This window comes from Oncorhynchus gorbuscha, unplaced genomic scaffold (assembly GCF_021184085.1).
Source record: "Oncorhynchus gorbuscha isolate QuinsamMale2020 ecotype Even-year unplaced genomic scaffold, OgorEven_v1.0 Un_scaffold_2042, whole genome shotgun sequence".
NCBI lineage: Eukaryota > Metazoa > Chordata > Actinopteri > Salmoniformes > Salmonidae > Oncorhynchus > Oncorhynchus gorbuscha.
In genome coordinates, this window is record NW_025746650.1 from 3958 (window position 1) to 22500 (window position 18543).

At 37.2% G+C, this 18543-nt stretch overlaps 1 protein-coding gene across 1 annotated transcript in view; it reads left to right on the plus strand.

The window, feature by feature from the left end:
• Positions 1-613: 613 nt before the first annotated feature.
• Positions 614-18543, plus strand: part of pald1a (phosphatase domain containing paladin 1a) — a 69468-nt gene continuing 51538 nt past the window's right edge. Inside the window, exon 1 of the mRNA XM_046338617.1 lies at positions 614-1045. The gene's annotated coding sequence lies outside the window, so the exon portion shown is untranslated. The remainder of the gene's footprint in view (positions 1046-18543) is intronic.

Below are 18543 nucleotides of genomic sequence, written 5' to 3' on the forward strand. Positions count from 1 at the left end.
CTGTCTGTCTCTCTGTGCTGTGTCTCTGTGCTGTCTCTCTCTGCTGTGCTGTCTCTCTGCTGTGCTGTCTCCCTGTCTGTCTCTCTGTGCTGTCTCTCACTGCTGTGCTGTCTCTCCCTGCTGTGCTGTCTCTCTGTGCTGTCTGTGTGTCTGTGCTGTGTCTCTGGGCTGTGTCTCTGTGCTGTGTCTCTGTGCTGTCTGTTTGTCGTCGTGTAGAAGGCATGCTGTCTCTCTGTGCTGTGTCTCTGTGCTGTGTCTCTGTGCTGTCTGTTTGTCGTCGTGTAGAAGGCATGCTGTCTCTCTGTGCTGTGTCTCTGTGCTGTCTGTTTGTCGTCGTGTAGAAGGCATGCTGTCTCTCTGTGCTGTGTCTCTGTGCTGTCTCTCTGTGCTGTGTCTCTGTGCTGTCTGTTTGTCGTCGTGTAGAAGGTATGCTGTCTCTCTGTGCTGTCTCTCTGTGCTGTCTGTGTGTCGTCGTGTAGAAGGTATCCAGGAGCCCGAGCTGGTGATTTAGATGGTGAACCGGCTGATGAGCAGTCAGGCACTCAGGGTCCTCCCCACATCCTCTTCAAATGCATGCGCACACAAACACACCCACCCTGTCACCAATCTGTCTGTTCCTGAGCTGTGTGTCGTTCTTTAGTGCGTTGCGACTCGTGTGTCTATCTCTCTGTGGTGAGTTAGCTGTCTGTCTGCCTCTCTCTCTCTCTCTCTCTCTGTGGTGAGTTAGCTGTCTGTCTGCCTGCCGTTCCTCTCCACTGCATCCTGACTGACTGAAGAGCTCTGTCATTGACTCATCCCGTTCTTTATAAGGAGGTGTTAATGATGAGCAACCGCTTCACATAATACTGGAACCAGCCAGCCTGAACAGACCAGACTTTAACAGACAGACACAGTCAACCACCGGACTGAAGCCAGCCTCGACAACCACAGAGAGCAGAGCAGAGGGGACTGGAAGAATGTCAGTCTGACGGAGACATAGACTGTTGTTCTGTTTTTATTCTCAATCTTCAAGACTTCCACCCCCTGGATGGTGTGCAGGACACAGGTACTACAAGGCTTTTATTCTCTGTGTCTCTTGGGTTAACAGTACAGTACTACAGGGACACAGGTACTACAAGGCTTTTATTCTCTGTTTCTCAGTACAGTACTACAGGGACACAGGTACTACAAGGCTTTTATTCTCTGTGTCTCTTGGGTTAACAGTACAGTACTACAGGGACACAGGTACTACAAGGCTTTTATTCTCTGTTTCTCAGTACAGTACTACAGGGACACCGGTACTACAAGGCTTTTATTCTCTGTTTCTCAGTACAGTACTACAGGGACACGGGTACTACAAGGATTTTATTATCTGTTTCTCAGTACAGTACTACAGGGACACAGGTACTACAATGCTTTTATTCTCTGTGTCTATTGGGTTAACAGTACAGTACTACAAGGCTTTTATTCTCTGTGTCTCTTGGGTTAACAGTACAGTACTACAGGGACACAGGTACTACAATGCTTTTATTCTCTGTGTCTATTGGGTTAACAGTACAGTACTACAAGGCTTTTATTCTCTGTGTCTCTTGGGTTAACAGTACAGTACTACAGGGACACAGGTACTACAAGGCTTTTAGTCTCTGTGTCTCTTGGGTTAACAGTACAGTACTACAAGGCTTTTAGTCTCTGTGTCTCTTGGGTTAACAGTACAGTACTACAAGGCTTTTATTCTCTGTGTCTCTTGGGTTAACAGTACAGTACTACAGGGACACAGGTACTACAAGGCTTTTAGTCTCTGGGTCTCTTGGGTTAACAGTACAGTACTACAAGGCTTTTATTCTCTGTGTCTCTTGGGTTAACAGTACAGTACTACAAGGCTTTTGTTCTCTGTGTCTCTTGGGTTAACAGTACAGTACTACAAGGCGTTTATTCTCTGCGTCTCTTGGGTTAACAGTACAGTACTACAAGGCTTTTGTTCTCTGTGTCTCTTGGGTTAACAGTACAGTACTACAGGGACACAGATACTACAAGGCTTTTAGTCTCTGTGTCTCTTGGGTTAACAGTACAGTACTACAAGGCTTTTATTCTCTGCGTCTCTTGGGTTAACAGTACAGTACTACAAGGCTTTTGTTCTCTGTGTCTCTTGGGTTAACAGTACAGTACTACAAGGCTTTTGTTCTCTGTGTCTCTTGGGTTAACAGTACAGTACTACAAGGCTTTATTCTCTGTGTCTCTTGGGTTAACAGTACAGTACTACAAGGCTTTTATTCTCTGTGTCTCTTGGGTTAACAGTACAGTACTACAAGGCTTTTGTTCTCTGCGTCTCTTGGGTTAACAGTACAGTACTACAAGGCTTTTGTTCTCTGCGTCTCTTGGGTTAACAGTACAGTACTACAAGGCTTTTATTCTCTGCGTCTCTTGGGTTAACAGTACAGTACTACAAGGCTTTTGTTCTCTGCGTCTCTTGGGTTAACAGTACAGTACTACAAGGCTTTTGTTCTCTGCGTCTCTTGGGTTAACAGTACAGTACTACTTCAGGGAGGAACGATGCACCTTCAGAGGGATCATTGTGACAGCTCTTTCTGAGCATGTTGCAGAAATACTCCCGTGTCTGTCCCTGTCAACAACCTGTGAATGACCTGTAGGGAGATCCCGTCCTACACCATGTGGAAGGGTGTCTCGTCTGATGCTTGTCCTTCCAGACGGCAGAATGTCATGTTGGCGTACCCCACGTTGCACAATATCATATGCATGATTACCATGCCTTGGTTATTTGTAAATGTATGCCTACTGAAGCTACACACTTAAAGTATGGAAACCCTCCCACCTGTGTGTTTAGAATGAAGGACGACCTGCTGTACACAACGTTAGTGCAGTGACTAGCCAGTCACCTGAACCCAGCGTGGGCCTCGATACTAGTGGGGTCGTGGAACACAATGAGGAGGGGTGGTTACTGGTGGACAGTTAGTCTCTGTTCTCCCTATGTCCTGCTGATCTGGGATCATTACATCACCAACTATCTTTAGGTAGTCCTCGTTACTCCTGAGAATGCAGTGCATGCTGGGAGAACATATCAAGTTGACAATAACTCCTGTCAAGGTGTCTCTCAAATGTTTTGTTTATTCAATCTTTTATTTCACTTTTTATTTAACCTTTTTAATGAACCTTTTAATTAACCTTTTTAATTAACTAGGCAAGTCAGTTCAGAACAAATTCTTAGTTACAATGACGACCTACCAAAAGGCAAAAGGCCTCCTCCTGCGGAGATGGGGCCTGGGATAAAAAAATACAAAAATAAATTCAATAAAACTATAGGACAAGATTTACGCATCACGACAAGAAATGATGTGAAAGTCAATGATGTGAACAGATGTATAGTAAAGATGTATAACAAGGCATTGCGAGTGTAGTGAGGCCGTTCTGCTGGTCTGGTGTTTACATGTGGAGGACGTTCTAAACTGACTTGACCTTCTTAATAGCCTGCTGAGGGGAGAAACAAGGTGCTATTGGGTTGAACGGAAAGCATTTGAGAGGCGATTCTGCAGATTTGGTTTTTAGCTCCTCGTTCTGACATGGAATGTTGTCCGATGTCCTCGCGGTGCTGACAGCACAGTGTTGCCAGCAACATTCTCCGGGGTTTCAGAAAACATCCAGGCCACACTACTTCATCCTTGAAATCATAGGGGGATATGAAATTACCGTCTTGAAATAAAGTAAATTACACAGCACTGGTTCAAAAATAGATCTACCGTTCCCCCTTTTAAACGATCTCTGCTTTAACTGACGAGGGTCTGTGTCATCATTCCCTATTCCCTATATAGTGCACTACTTTAGACCAGAGCCCTGTGCTACCCTATTCCCTATATAGTGCACTACTTTAGACCAGAGCCCTGTGCTACCCTATTCCCTATATAGTGCACTACTTTAGACCAGAGCCCTGTGCTACCCTATTCCCTATATAGTGCACTACTTTAGACCAGAGCCCTGTGCTACCCTATTCCCTATATAGTGCACTACTTTAGACCAGAGCCCTGTGCTACCCTATTCCCTATGTAGCCCTGTGCTACCCTATTCCCTATATAGTGCACTACTTTAGACCAGAGCCCTGTGCTACCCTATTCCCTATAGTCCCTTTAGACCAGAGCCCTGTGCTACCCTATTCCCTATATAGTGCACTACTTTAGACCAGAGCCCTGTGCTACCCTATTCCCTATATAGTGCACTACTTTAGACCAGAGCCCTGTGCTACCCTATTCCCTATATAGTGCACTACTTTAGACCAGAGCCCTGTGCTACCCTATTCCCTATATAGTGCACTACTTTAGACCAGAGCCCTGTGCTACCCTATTCCCTATATAGTGCACTACTTTAGACCAGAGCCCTGTGCTACCCTATTCCCTATATAGTGCACTACTTTAGACCAGAGCCCTGTGCTACCCTATTCCCTATGTAGTGCACTACTTTAGACCAGAGCCCTGTGCTACCCTATTCCCTATATAGTGCACTACTTTATACCAGAGCCCTGTGCTACCCTATTCCCTATATAGTGCACTACTTTAGACCAGAGCCCTGTGCTACCCTATTCCCTATATAGTGCACTACTTTAGACCAGAGCCCTATATAGTGCACTACTTTAGACCAGAGCCCTGTGCTACCCTATTCCCTATATAGTGCACTACTTTAGACCAGAGCCCTATATAACCCTATTCCCTATATAGTGCACTACTTTAGACCAGAGCCCTGTGCTACCCTATTCCCTATATAGTGCACTACTTTAGACCAGAGCCCTGTGCTACCCTATTCCCTAATATAGTGCACTACTTTAGACCAGGGATACATAAGCAGTGCACTATGTAGTGAATAGGGAGCCATTTGGGACTTTTTAAAATTGTACCTTTATTTTACTAGGCAAGTCAGTTAAGAACAAATTCTTATTTTCAATGATGGCCTAGGAACAGTGAGTTAACTGCCTGTTCAGGGGCAGAACAACAGATTTGTACCTTGTCAGCTCAGGGATTTGAACTTGCAACCTTCCATTTACTAGTCCAACACTCTAACCACTAGGCTACCTTGACTGGCCCTCGTGAGAGAACACAATGTGACTAACAGGTGCCGTTTAGTCACATTCAACATTTTATTACTGGGTAGCAAAAGTTAACAGGTAGGATTTTTAATAATAATAGTAATATTATGCGATTTAGCAGAGACTTTTATCCACAGAGACTTGCGTGCGTACATGTTTTAACGTAAGGGGTGGTCCCGGGAAATGAAACCAGTTATCCTGGCTTTGCGAAAGAGCCATGCTCTACCAGCTGAGCTACAGAGGACCACGTGTTCCTGGAAGAGGGCAGTGTGGTCAAAACATGGCACTCTGTCTTCTTAAACATCATTTAAAATCACTATGGGCTTATGGTCCTGGAGGCCTGTTATTAGGGTGGCAGGTCTATAGGTTACAGCCTTCTGATTGGCTCCAGGGGTGCTGTACTATGACTGACCCTGTAAAACAACACATTACACTGCACCTATCATACTACTATGACTGACCCTGTAAAACAACACCTATCATACTACTATGACTGACCCTGTAAAACAACACCTATCATACTACTATGACTGACCCTGTAAAACAACACCTATCATACTACTATGACTGACCCTGTAAAACAACACCTATCATACTACTATGACTGACCCTGTAAAACAACACCTATCATACTACTATGACTGACCCTGTAAAACAACACATTACACTGCACCTATCATACTACTATGACTGACCCTGTAAAACAACACCTATCATACTACTATGACTGACCCTGTAAAACAACACCTATCATACTACTATGACTGACCCTGTAGAACAACACCTATCATACTACTATGACTGACCCTGTAAAACAACACCTATCATACTACTATGACTGACCCTGTAAAACAACACATTACACTGCACCTATCATACTACTATGACTGACCCTGTAAAACAACACCTATCATACTACTATGACTGACCCTGTAAAACAACACCTATCATACTACTATGACTGACCCTGTAGAACAACACCTATCATACTACTATGTCTGACCCTGTAAACAACATATTACACTGCACCTATCAAATCAAATCAAATCAAATGTATTTATATAGCCCTTCGTACATCAGCTGATATCTCAAAGTGCTGTACAGAAACCCGGCCTAAAACCCCAAACAGCAAGCAATGCAGGTGTAGAATCCAGTGTATGTGGCAATAAAACATGAAATATATTTTAAAGACAACAGTGTAAAGTGAACAGTATTTAAACAGAAAGACAACAGTGTAAAGTGTACAGTATTTAAACAGAAAGACAACAGTGTAAAGTGTACAGTATTTAAACAGAAAGACAACAGTGTAAAGTGTACAGTATTTAAACAGAAAGACAACAGTGTAAAGTGAACAGTATTTAAACAGTATTTAAACAGAAAGACAACAGTGTAAAGTGTACAGTATTTAAACAGAAAGACAACAGTGTAAAACAGAAAGACAACAGTGTAAAGTGTACAGTATTTAAACAGAAAGACAACAGTGTAAAAACAGTATTTAAACAGAAAGACAACAGTGTAAAGTGTACAGTATTTAAACAGAAAGACAACAGTGTAAAACAGAAAGACAAGTGTAAAGTGTACAGTATTTAAACAGAAAGACAACAGTGTAAAGTGTACAGTATTTAAACAGAAAGACAACAGTGTAAAACAGAAAGACAACAGTGTAAAGTGTACAGTATTTAAACAGAAAGACAACAGTGTAAAGTGTACAGTATTTAAACAGAAAGACAACAGTGTAAAGTGTACAGTATTTAAACAGAAAGACAACAGTGTAAAGTGTACAGTATTTAAACAGAAAGACAACAGTGTAAAGTGTACAGTATTTAAACAGAAAGACAACAGTGTAAAGTGTACAGTATTTAAACAGAAAGACAACAGTGTAAAAAACAGTATTTAAACAGAAAGACAACAGTGTAAAACAGAAAGACAACAGTGTAAAGTGAACAGTAGTATTTAAACAGAAAGACAACAGTGTAAAGTGTACAGTATTTAAACAGAAAGACAACAGTGTAAAGTGAACAGTATTTAAACAGAAAGACAACAGTGTAAAGTGAACAGTATTTAAACAGAAAGACAACAGTGTAAAACTGAAAGACAACAGTGTAAAACTGAAAGACAACAGTGTAAAGTGTACAGTATTTAAACAGAAAGAAACAGTAAAACAGAAAGACAACAGTGTAAAACTGAAAGACAACAGTGTAAAGTGAACAGTATTTAAACAGAAAGACAACAGTGTAAAACAGAAAGACAACAGTGTAAAGTGTACAGTATTTAAACAGAAAGACAACAGTGTAAAGTGAACAGTATTTAAACAGAAAGACAACAGTGTAAAGTGAACAGTATTTAAACAGAAAGACAACAGTGTAAAGTGAACAGTATTTAAACAGAAAGACAACAGTGTAAAGTGTACAGTATTTAAACAGAAAGACAACAGTGTAAAAACAGTATTTAAACAGAAAGACAACAGTGTAAAGTGTACAGTATTTAAACAGAAAGACAACAGTGTAAAACAGAAAGACAACAGTGTAAAGTGTACAGTATTTAAACAGAAAGACAACAGTGTAAAGTGTACAGTATTTAAACAGAAAGACAACAGTGTAAAGTGAACAGTATTTAAACAGAAAGACAACAGTGTAAAGTGAACAGTATTTAAACAGAAAGACAACAGTGTAAAGTGAACAGTATTTAAACAGAAAGACAACAGTGTAAAGTGAACAGTATTTAAACAGAAAGACAACAGTGTAAAGTGAACAGTATTTAAACAGAAAGACAACAGTGTAAAGTGAACAGTATTTAAACAGAAAGACAACAGTGTCAAGTGTACAGTATTTAAACAGAAAACAACAGTGTAAAACTGAAAGACAACAGTGTAAAGTGTACAGTATTTAAACAGAAAGACAACAGTGTAAAGTGAACAGTATTTAAACAGAAAGACAACAGTGTCAAGTGTACAGTATTTAAACAGAAAGACAACAGTGTGAAAGACAACAGTGTAAAGTGTACAGTATTTAAACAGAAAGACAACAGTGTAAAGTGTACAGTATTTAAACAGAAAGACAACAGTGTAAAGTGAACAGTATTTAAACAGAAAGACAACAGTGTAAAGTGAACAGTATTTAAACAGAAAGACAACAGTAAAACAGAAAGTAAAGTGAACAGTATTTAAACAGAAAGACAACAGTGTAAAGTGTACAGTATTTAAACAGAAAGACAACAGTGTAAAACTGAAAGACAACAGTGTAAAGTGTACAGTATTTAAACAGAAAGACAACAGTGTAAAGTGTACAGTATTTAAACAGAAAGACAACAGTGTAAAGTGTACAGTATTTAAACAGAAAGACAACAGTGTAAAGTGAACAGTATTTAAACAGAAAGACAACAGTGTAAAACTGAAAGACAACAGTATTAAAACAGAAAGACAACAGTGTAAAGTGAACAGTATTTAAACAGAAAGACAACAGTGTAAAGTGAACAGTATTTAAACAGAAAGACAACAGTGTAAAGTGTACAGTATTTAAACAGAAAGACAACAGTGTAAAACAGAAAGACAACAGTGTAAAGTGTACAGTATTTAAACAGAAAGACAACAGTGTAAAGTGAACAGTATTTAAACAGAAAGACAACAGTGTAAAACAGAAAGACAACAGTGTAAAGTGAACAGTATTTAAACAGAAAGACAACAGTGTAAAGTGTACAGTATTTAAACAGAAAGACAACAGTGTAAAGTGAACAGTATTTAAACAGAAAGACAACAGTGTAAAACTGAAAGACAACAGTGTAAAACTGAAAGACAACAGTGTAAAGTGTACAGTATTTAAACAGAAAGACAACAGTGTAAAACAGAAAGACAACAGTGTAAAACTGAAAGACAACAGTGTAAAGTGTACAGTATTTAAACAGAAAGACAACAGTGTAAAGTGAACAGTATTTAAACAGAAAGACAACAGTGTAAAAGTGAAAGACAGTATTTAAACAGAAAGACAACAGTGTAAAGTGTACAGTATTTAAACAGAAAGACAACAGTGTAAAACAGAAAGACAACAGTGTAAACAACAGTATTTAAACTGAAAGACAACAGTGTAAAGTGTACAGTATTTTTAAACAGAAAGACAACAGTGTAAAGTGTACAGTATTTAAACAGAAAGACAACAGTGTAAAGTGTACAGTATTTAAACAGAAAGACAACAGTGTAAAGTGTACAGTATTTAAACAGAAAGACAACAGTGTAAAACAGAAAGACAACAGTGTAAAGTGTACAGTATTTAAACAGAAAGACAACAGTGTAAAGTGAACAGTATTTAAACAGAAAGACAACAGTGTAAAGTGTACAGTATTTAAACAGAAAGACAACAGTGTAAAACAGAAAGACAACAGTGTACAGTATTTAAACAGAAAGACAACAGTGTAAAGTGTACAGTATTTAAACAGAAAGACAACAGTGTAAAGTGAACAGTATTTAAACAGAAAGACAACAGTGTAAAGTGTACAGTATTTAAACAGAAAGACAACAGTGTAAAAACAGTATTTAAACAGAAAGACAACAGTGTAAAGTGAACAGTATTTAAACAGAAAGACAACAGTGTAAAGTGTACAGTATTTAAACAGAAAGACAACAGTGTAAAACAGAAAGACAACAGTATTTAAACAGAAAGACAACAGTGTAAAGTGAACAGTATTTAAACAGAAAGACAACAGTGTAAAGTGAACAGTATTTAAACAGAAAGACAACAGTGTAAAGTGAACAGTATTTAAACAGAAAGACAACAGTGTAAAGTGTACAGTATTTAAACAGAAAGACAACAGTGTAAAACTGAAAGACAACAGTGTAAAGTGTACAGTATTTAAACAGAAAGACAACAGTGTAAAGTGTACAGTATTTAAACAGAAAGACAACAGTGTAAAGTGTACAGTATTTAAACAGAAAGACAACAGTGTAAAGTGTACAGTATTTAAACAGAAAGACAACAGTGTAAAGTGTACAGTATTTAAACAGAAAGACAACAGTGTAAAGTGTACAGTATTTAAACAGAAAGACAACAGTGTAAAACTGAAAGACAACAGTGTAAAACTGAAAGACAACAGTGTAAAGTAAACAGTATTTAAACAGAAAGACAACAGTGTAAAGTGTACAGTATTTAAACAGAAAGACAACAGTGTAAAGTGTACAGTATTTAAACAGAAAGACAACAGTAAAACAGAAAGACAACAGTGTAAAGTGTACAGTATTTAAACAGAAAGACAACAGTGTAAAGTGTACAGTATTTAAACAGAAAGACAACAGTGTAAAACTGAAAGACAACATTAAAACAGAAAGACAACAGTGTAAAGTGAACAGTATTTAAACAGAAAGACAACAGTGTAAAGTGTACAGTATTTAAACAGAAAGACAACAGTGTAAAGTGTACAGTATTTAAACAGAAAGACAACAGTGTAAAAACAGAAAGACAACAGTGTAAAACAGTATTTAAACAGAAAGACAACAGTGTAAAGTGTACAGTATTTAAACAGAAAGACAACAGTGTAAAGTATACAGTATTTAAACAGAAAGACAACAGTGTAAAGTGTACAGTATTTTTAAAACAGAAAGACAACAGTGTAAAGTGTACAGTATTTAAACAGAAAGACAACAGTGTAAAGTAAACAGTATTTAAACAGAAAGACAACAGTGTAAAACAGAAAGACAAAGTGTAAAGTGAACAGTATTTAAACAGAAAGACAACAGTGTAAAGTGTACAGTATTTAAACAGAAAGACAACAGTGTAAAGTGAACAGTATTTAAACAGAAAGACAACAGTGTAAAGTGAACAGTATTTAAACAGAAAGACAACAGTGTAAAGTGTACAGTATTTAAACAGAAAGACAACAGTGTAAAACTGAAAGACAACAGTGTAAAGTGTACAGTATTTAAACAGAAAGACAACAGTGTATTTAAACAGAAAGACAACAGTGTAAACAGTATTTAAACAGAAAGACAACACAGTGACAACAGTGTGAAAGACAACAGTGTAAAGTGTACAGTATTTAAACAGAAAGACAACAGTGTAAAACAGAAAGACAACAGTGTAAAGTGTACAGTATTTAAACAGAAAGACAACAGTGTAAAGTGAACAGTATTTAAACAGAAAGACAACAGTGTAAAGTGTACAGTATTTAAACAGAAAGACAACAGTGTAAAGTGAACAGTATTTAAACAGAAAGACAACAGTGTAAAGTGAACAGTATTTAAACAGAAAGACAACAGTGTCAAGTGTACAGTATTTAAACAGAAAGACAACAGTGTAAAGTGTACAGTATTTAAACAGAAAGACAACAGTGTAAAGTGAACAGTATTTAAACAGAAAGACAACAGTGTAAAGTGTACAGTATTTAAACAGAAAGACAACAGTGTAAAACAGAAAGACAACAGTGTAAAGTGTACAGTATTTAAACAGAAAGACAACAGTGTAAAGTGTACAGTATTTAAACAGAAAGACAACAGTGTAAAGTGAACAGTATTTAAACAGAAGGACAACAGTGTAAAGTGAACAGTATTTAAACAGAAAGACAACAGTGTAAAATAAACAGTATTTAAACAGAAAGACAACAGTGTAAAATAAACAGTATTTAAACAGAAAGACAACAGTGTAAAACAGAAAGACAACAGTGTAAAGTGAACAGTATTTAAACAGAAAGACAACAGTGTAAAGTGTACAGTATTTAAACAGAAAGACAACAGTGTAAAGTGAACAGTATTTAAACAGAAAGACAACAGTGTAAAGTGAACAGTATTTAAACAGAAAGACAACAGTGTAAAACTGAAAGACAACAGTGTAAAACTGAAAGACAACAGTGTAAAGTGTACAGTATTTAAACAGAAAGACAACAGTGTAAAACAGAAAGACAACAGTGTAAAACTGAAAGACAACAGTGTAAAGTGTACAGTATTTAAACAGAAAGACAACAGTGTAAAACAGAAAGACAACAGTGTAAAGTGTACAGTATTTAAACAGAAAGACAACAGTGTAAAGTGAACAGTATTTAAACAGAAAGACAACAGTGTAAAGTGTACAGTATTTAAACAGAAAGACAACAGTGTAAAGTGAACAGTATTTAAACAGAAAGACAACAGTGTAAAGTGAACAGTATTTAAACAGAAAGACAACAGTGTCAAGTGTACAGTATTTAAACAGAAAGACAACAGTGTAAAGTGTACAGTATTTAAACAGAAAGACAACAGTGTAAAGTGAACAGTATTTAAACAGAAAGACAACAGTGTAAAGTGTACAGTATTTAAACAGAAAGACAACAGTGTAAAACAGAAAGACAACAGTGTAAAGTGTACAGTATTTAAACAGAAAGACAACAGTGTAAAGTGTACAGTATTTAAACAGAAAGACAACAGTGTAAAGTGAACAGTATTTAAACAGAAGGACAACAGTGTAAAGTGAACAGTATTTAAACAGAAAGACAACAGTGTAAAGTGAACAGTATTTAAACAGAAAGACAACAGTGTAAAGTGAACAGTATTTAAACAGAAAGACAACAGTGTCAAGTGTACAGTATTTAAACAGAAAGACAACAGTGTAAAGTGAACAGTATTTAAACAGAAAGACAACAGTGTCAAGTGTACAGTATTTAAACAGAAAGACAACAGTGTAAAACTGAAAGACAACAGTGTAAAGTGTACAGTATTTAAACAGAAAGACAACAGTGTAAAGTGAACAGTATTTAAACAGAAAGACAACAGTGTCAAGTGTACAGTATTTAAACAGAAAGACAACAGTGTAAAACTGAAAGACAACAGTGTAAAGTGTACAGTATTTAAACAGAAAGACAACAGTGTAAAGTGTACAGTATTTAAACAGAAAGACAACAGTGTAAAGTGAACAGTATTTAAACAGAAAGACAACAGTGTAAAGTGAACAGTATTTAAACTGAAAGACAACAGTGTAAAGTGTACAGTATTTAAACAGAAAGACATCAGTGTAAAGTGAACAGTATTTAAACAGAAAGACAACAGTGTAAAGTGTACAGTATTTAAACAGAAAGACAACAGTGTAAAGTGTACAGTATTTAAACAGAAAGACAACAGTGTAAAGTGAACAGTATTTAAACAGAAAGACAACAGTGTAAAGTGAACAGTATTTAAACAGAAAGACAACAGTGTAAAGTGTACAGTATTTAAACAGAAAGACAACAGTGTAAAACTGAAAGACAACAGTGTAAAGTGTACAGTATTTAAACAGAAAGACAACAGTGTAAAGTGTACAGTATTTAAACAGAAAGACAACAGTGTAAAGTGTACAGTATTTAAACAGAAAGACAACAGTGTAAAGTGTACAGTATTTAAACAGAAAGACAACAGTGTAAAGTGTACAGTATTTAAACAGAAAGACAACAGTGTAAAACTGAAAGACAACAGTGTAAAACAGAAAGACAACAGTGTAAAGTGAACAGTATTTAAACAGAAAGACAACAGTGTAAAGTGTACAGTATTTAAACAGAAAGACAACAGTGTAAAGTGAACAGTATTTAAACAGAAAGACAACAGTGTAAAACTGAAAGACAACAGTGTAAAGTGAACAGTATTTAAACAGAAAGACAACAGTGTCAAGTATACAGTATTTAAACAGAAAGACAACAGTGTAAAGTGAACAGTATTTAAACAGAAAGACAACAGTGTAAAGTGAACAGTATTTAAACAGACAGACAACAGTGTAAAGTGTACAGTATTTAAACAGAAAGACAACAGTGTAAAGTGAACAGTATTTAAACAGAAAGACAACAGTGTAAAGTGTACAGTATTTAAACAGAAAGACAACAGTGTAAAGTGTACAGTATTTAAACAGAAAGACAACAGTGTAAAGTGAACAGTATTTAAACAGAAAGACAACAGTGTCAAGTATACAGTATTAATTTTCCCTAGAACAGAATGGACATGGAAGCCTTTTCACTACATTGCTATTATTTATTGGACAGTAGGATCTTCACGTTTTAAAGCTACTGTACTGTCTCTCAGTAGTATACCGGATATTTACTGTACTGTCACTCAGTAGTATACCAGATATTTACTGTACTGTCTCTCAGTAGTATACCGGATATTTACTGTACTGTCGCTCAGTAGTATACCAGATATTTACTGTACTGTCTCTCAGTAGTATACCAGATATCTAATGTACTGTCACTCAGTAGTATACCAGATATCTACTGTACTGTCACTCAGTAGTATACCAGATATCTACTGTACTGTCACTCAGTAGTATACCAGATATCTACTGTACTGTCACTCAGTAGTATACCAAATATCTACTGTACTGTCACTCAGTAGTATACCAGATATCTATACTGTCACAGTAGTATACCAGATATCTACTGTACTGTCACTCAGTAGTATACCAGATATCTACTGTACGGTCACTCAGTAGTATACCAGATATCTACTGTACTGTCACTCAGTAGTATACCGGATGTCACTCAGTAGTATACCAGATATCTACTGTACTGTCACTCAGTAGTATACCAGATATCTACTGTACTGTCACTCAGTAGTATACCAGATATCTACTGTACTGTCACTCAGTAGAATACCAGATATCTACTGTACTGTCACTCAGTAGTATACCAGATATCTACTGTACTGTCACTCAGTAGTATACCAGATATCTACTGTACTGTCACTCAGTAGTATACCAGATATACTGTATTGTACTACCAGATATCTGCTGTATTGTCACTCAGTAGTATACCAGATATCTACTGTACTGTCACTCAGTAGTATACCAGATATCTACTGTATTGTCACTCAGTAGTATACCAGATGTCTACTGTATTGTCACTCAGTAGTATACCAGATATCTACTGTATTGTCACTCAGTAGTATACCAGATATCTACTGTACTGTCACTCAGTAGTATACCAGATATCTACTGTACTGTCACTCAGTAGTATACCAGATGTCTACTGTATTGTCACTCAGTAGTATACCAGATATCTACTGTACTGTCACTCAGTAGTATACCAGATATCTACTGTACTGTCACTCAGTAGTATACCAGATGTCTACTGTATTGTCACTCAGTAGTATACCAGATATCTACTGTACTGTCACTCAGTAGTATACCAGATGTCTACTGTATTGTCACTCAGTAGTATACCAGATATCTTCTGTACTGTCACTCAGTAGTATACCAGATATCTTCTGTACTGTCACTCAGTAGTATACCAGATATCTACTGTACTGTCACTCAGTAGTATACCAGATATCTTCTGTACTGTCACTCAGTAGTATACCAGATATCTTCTGTACTGTCACTCAGTAGTATACCAGATATCTACTGTACTGTCACTCAGTAGTATACCAGATATCTTCTGTACTGTCACTCAGTAGTATACCGGATATCTACTGTACTGTCACTCAGTAGTATACCAGATATCTACTGTATTGTCACTCAGTAGTATACCGGATATCTACTGTACTGTGTCACTCAGTTGTATACCAGATATCTACTGTACTGTCACTCAGTAGTATACCAGATATCTACTGTACTGTGTCACTCAGTAGTATACCAGATATCTACTGTACTGTCACTCAGTAGTATACCAGATATCTACTGTACTGTCACTCAGTAGTATACCAGATATCTACTGTACTGTCACTCAGTAGTATACCAGATATCTACTGTATTGTCACTCAGTAGTATACCAGATATCTACTGTACTGTCACTCAGTAGTATACCAGATGTCTACTGTATTGTCACTCAGTAGTATACCAGATATCTACTGTACTGTCACTCAGTAGTATACCAGATGTCTACTGTATTGTCACTCAGTAGTATACCAGATATCTACTGTACTGTCACTCAGTAGTATACCAGATGTCTACTGTATTGTCACTCAGTAGTATACCGGATATCTACTGTACTGTCACTCAGTAGTATACCAGATATCTACTGTACTGTCACTCAGTAGTATACCAGATGTCTACTGTATTGTCACTCAGTAGTATACCAGATATCTACTGTACTGTCACTCAGTAGTATACCAGATATCTACTGTACTGTCACTCAGTAGTATACCAGATATCTACTGTATTGTCACTCAGTAGTATACCAGATATCTACTGTACTGTCACTCAGTAGTATACCAGATGTCTACTGTATTGTCACTCAGTAGTATACCAGATATCTACTGTACTGTCACTCAGTAGTATACCAGATGTCTACTGTATTGTCACTCAGTAGTATACCAGATATCTACTGTACTGTCACTCAGTAGTATACCAGATGTCTACTGTATTGTCACTCAGTAGTATACCAGATATCTACTGTACTGTCACTCAGTAGTATACCAGATATCTACTGTACTGTCACTCAGTAGTATACCAGATGTCTACTGTATTGTCACTCAGTAGTATACCAGATATCTACTGTACTGTCACTCAGTAGTATACCAGATATCTACTGTACTGTCACTCAGTAGTATACCAGATGTCTACTGTACTGTCACTCAGTAGTATACCAGATGTCTACTGTATTGTCACTCAGTAGTATACCAGATATCTTCTGTACTGTCACTCAGTAGTATACCAGATATCTACTTACTGTTCAGTAGTATACCAGATGTCTACTGTACTGTTCTCAGTTGTTCAGATATCTACTTACTTTCAGTTTCGGATGGAATATCTTTCTTTCTTTCTTTCTTTCTTTCTTTCTTTCTTTCTTTCTTTCTTTCTTTCTTTCTTTCTTTCATTAAGTCTTTCTGTGGGTGGAAGCCTATTCACTGATAATTCTTAACTTGTATGGTGGTGAGTTGACTGTATTTTTCAGAGACATCTGTACCCTGTGGGTAGGAAGCGAAGGGCCTGTACCCTGTGGGTAGGAAGCGAAGGGCTTTCATTCACAAACCTTATTGCAAAATAATGGGTGCAGCAACAAACATCGTTCTTGTGCACAAACTGTTGTCCTTGTGTCTTCCTCTTTCAACAGTTGTTTTCTGATAAACATCTCAGTCAGAAGACATTGACTTAAAAAAAAACTAAAAAAACATTTTGTGCATTTTGGATATTTTAATCTTCAACCATTGCACAATATGCTGATTTCTTCATGGGAACTCAACTGTTGAAGAGGAAATGTTGAAACGAAAATAAAAACAATTTGTGTTAGAGGAAGCGCTGAGCTAATTTCCGTGGCAACGCCGGCTGTGATATTGGACCAATGTCCTGTGGAGTCCCACTTCTCTGTGACCCTGACCTCTGTGATGAAAGACAATCTGATGCAGCATGTGAAGCAGCCCTTCACAGTCTACACCACCGTTCACAAGTTTGGGGTCACTTAGAAATGTCCTTATTTTTGAAAGAAAATCACATTTTTCTAATGGATGAAATAAGTGATTTTCTTTAAAAAATAAGGGCATTTCTCAGTGACCCCAAACTTTTGAACGGTGGTGTAGACTGTGAAGGGCTGCTTCACACGCTGCATAAATAACATCAAATTGATCAGAAATACAGTGTGGACATTGACAACATTAACAATGACTATTGTATAATTTAAAAAAATGGAATATCTACATATATGTAAAGAGGCCCATCATCAGTAACCATCACTCCTGTGTTCCAATGGTATGTTGTGTTAGCTAATTTCTTCTTTATAATTTTAAAAGGATAATTGATCATTAGAAAACACTTTTGCAATTATGTTAGCACAGCTGGAAAATGTTTAAAGAAGCAATAAAACTGGCCTTTAGACAAGTTGAGTATCTGGAGCATCAGCATTTGTGAGTTCGATTACAGGCTCAAAATGGCCAGAAACACAAAGAACTTTCTTCTAAAACTCGTCAATCTATTCTTGTTCTGAGAAATGAAGGCTATTCCATGTGAGAAATTGCCAAGAGACTGAAGATCTCGTACAACGCTGTGTACCACTCCCTTCACAGAATGTGTACTACTCCCTGGCAGAACGCCAGCATCATTCTGTTAGTTGACCTCATCTGAAAGGCCTGTTACTCTGTTAGTTCACCTCATCAGAAAGGCCTGTTACTCTGTTAGTTCACCTCATCAGAAAGGCCTGTTACTCTGTTAGTTCACCTCATCAGAAAGGCCTGTTACTCTGTTAGTTCACCTCATCTGAAAGGCCTGTTACTCTGTTAGTTCACCTCATCTGAAAGGCCTGTTACTCTGTTAGTTCACCTATTCAGAAAGGCCTGTTAGTTCACCTCATCTGAAAGGCCTGTTACTCTGTTAGTTCACCTCATCAGGGGACCAACTTACTTTTCTTTATCCCAAATGGCAGTCAAATTAAACCCTGATATACATGGATATTTACACAGATACAATATATAAAATAGACAAGATAGTAAGATGAGAGAACACATGATCATGTATTTTATTACCAAAACATAGGACACACCTAGCTTTTCTAGTCCTGTCTGTTAAGACTGTCACTGTCTGTCCCTCTCTCATTGTCAGACTAAGTGAATGTCCTCCATGGAAATCATCAATGTC